General features: G+C 36.1%; 1 non-coding gene across 1 annotated transcript; it reads left to right on the top strand.

The window, feature by feature from the left end:
• The first annotated feature begins 2,321 nt into the window (after nt 1–2,321).
• LOC132487264 (U6 spliceosomal RNA) lies at nt 2,322–2,425 on the top strand. Its single transcript, XR_009531559.1, has one exon. It is a non-coding gene; the product is annotated as a U6 spliceosomal RNA (small nuclear RNA).
• The last annotated feature ends 221 nt before the right edge of the window (nt 2,426–2,646 follow it).

Raw genomic sequence — 2,646 nt, 5'->3', positions numbered from 1 at the left:
AGGAAATTCCCCCCAAATATAATTTTAACTATGCAATGAGAATGAGTCAAGCACAGGTTGAATGAACAATTTTAGGATGTTGGAAAATGACTGAGTCATCACTGGGAAGAATGAACAAAATTTTTCCCTTACAGTGGCGACAGGTTTAGGGTGATCATCCTACACTCTCTCGTCTGTTCTCCCTATAGCAAAAAATAAGATAATGGTTTAACCAGGCAATGGGGATATACTTAGTGTGATCACAGTTTATAGGAACTTGACTTAGGAAATTTGAAATAATGTGATAAAAAATATATTTATAAATCTCATTTTATGCAAAATAGAAAATAACATGAATATCAAAGAATTAAACACATCCAGAATTGCTTAATTTCTAAGACAATGGTGAGCTGGCTGAATTTTAAATTCATCTGAATCAGTAAATACTCTTATTATGTGAGCAACACATTTTTATGTTTTGTATATAATTCAGGGTGCATATTATATCATCATTTTAATGTTCACTGTCAGCCTGATTTAAAATCTTTTTATAGTCTTTATTTTGCAAATGATTAAGTGGCCATAATGGTGCTTAGTGCCAGAGGGAAAAAAATCCCGAAATCAATAATTTGGTAGTAAAATTTTGAGGCAATAAAATATTGAGATAAAGGCTCTGCCTGTTATCAACTTGTCTGTTGGATTCAAATACATCCTTCATTGCCTGCTCAATGAAAAACAGAAGGACCGTTTAAGTATTTTTTCCTTTGCTAGTTGGCATGATGTTAAGCTTTGTCAAGAGGGTGCAGGAAGGACATTGCATGAGAAAAGGGCTTTCCTTCTGGGTTCTGGTGTGCTCCTAGGCAGGCTCCTGCAACACAGGCAGCTTCTCCTGTAGCACATACTTGCACTGGCAGCACAGAAGCTTCCCTAGCACTTGGCTCCTGTCATGTATGTGTGTGGTAGTAGCTGCACCCAGAGGCCAGAAGTTTCCCCAGTCATCTGCCTCAGGCAGTTTTGTAACCGTGGACATCATGGTGAGCACCTTCCCCAGCACCCTCAGAGGTAGATTTCTGACAAGTTCTAAAGGGCAGATTTCTAGCAAATTCTACCAGAGCATCAACACAATGATTTATCTGCCATCCAGCAAGCGACATCTGTGCCATCTCTTTCAAGTTCTGCATCTCACTCAGGCTTGGAGAGGCAATTCTTCCTTGGGTCCTTTATCTTATCCCTACGGATAGGGGTTGTTCTTTGTATCAACTGATTCTACATTCTTCAGAATTTGCTATTATTAGCCAAATCCTAGTAACTATAATCCCCTTTATAGCTAATAATTCTTTATTATAACTTTCCTTGTTCAAACTACTTTGTGGATTCTGTCTTCCAAATGGACTCTGACTGATACAAACTATGACAGAACCACTGTGATTCTGCGTAATGTTAATATTAAAGAGATCACTGTAAATATCTTAGAGAAAATTCTGAGAAAAGAAAAACAATTTTTAAAATATGCTAGAAATGTGAATATTTGTGCATTTGAAGGAGGCATCCACTGTTTATATTTATTCTTCTAAGAAATTCTCTTGAATTAGGATAATTTTAAATTATGCTAGGTCTTCAGGAACCCATCCCTTATATGTGACTGTTCCACACACACACAAAAGCTTTCTAAAATGTCGTTGATGTCTTACACAAGACACAATCGCACTAAGTGTTGAGTCTACAATTTATGCATAAATATAATGTTTTATAACTGCAAATATGAAACCACACACTGACCAAAATTGCAGAATGTTTAAAAATATTTTGAAATTGCAATGAGGTATGACTTTGTTCTCAAAGCAACATTCTTTTATACATCTCTTACCAGAACCTGCATCATGCTGATCCTGTCTGTTCAGTCAAGTATCTTTTTCCTTGCACTGAAAAGGAGTCACAGGGGGAATAAACTACTAGGCAGAATGGATTAGCATCCAGCTTGCAGACCACTGTGAATATTTATAGAGCATTTGAGTATCATTAGCTGAGTCTTTTTCTCAAAGCACTGTTTTTTTTTAATATGTGATCAGAATAATACCTGAGAAAAGTCTGTGTGTGTATGTGTTTGTACACGGACATACATGTACATGTGCTCACATCTGTGTAACTTGCCCACTAGCATTTTTCCTATGGTATTCTTAGTCTTCTTCTTACGCCTAGTTCAGTCTTTCATCTCTCATTTTAGGTATCTTACAAAGTCTAGAACTAGACCTTTTTCCTGAGACATGAGAAATGGAAGCAGAGTTCACTTTATGAAAACAAGATAAGCTAGTTCAAGAGAAATCGAGAAATACAGATAAGCAGTGCTTGCTTCAGCAGCACCTATACTAAAATTGGAACGACACAAAGAAGATTAGCATGGCCCCTGTGCAAAGAAATACAGATAAGCAAAAGTCTATAACTAATACCCATAATTCCTCTAACTTACCCAGAGTCAATTTCTGTTACCACCTTGTATACACATACACATGTATGCACATACACATATGAAAATCACATTCTCCAGGATATTTTTCTTAATATGAAATATTTGCATTTACTGTTTTGTAACAGATTTTTCCAATTAGTCCACTTGTATTATATTTTATATTCAGTACCACAACATTTCAGTATCGAAAAGAGTACAAG

This window comes from Mesoplodon densirostris, chromosome 3, assembly GCF_025265405.1.
Source record: "Mesoplodon densirostris isolate mMesDen1 chromosome 3, mMesDen1 primary haplotype, whole genome shotgun sequence".
Taxonomy (NCBI): domain Eukaryota; kingdom Metazoa; phylum Chordata; class Mammalia; order Artiodactyla; family Ziphiidae; genus Mesoplodon; species Mesoplodon densirostris.
The sequence above is the reverse complement of the archived record's forward strand: the minus strand, read 5'-3'. Positions and strand labels throughout refer to the sequence as shown.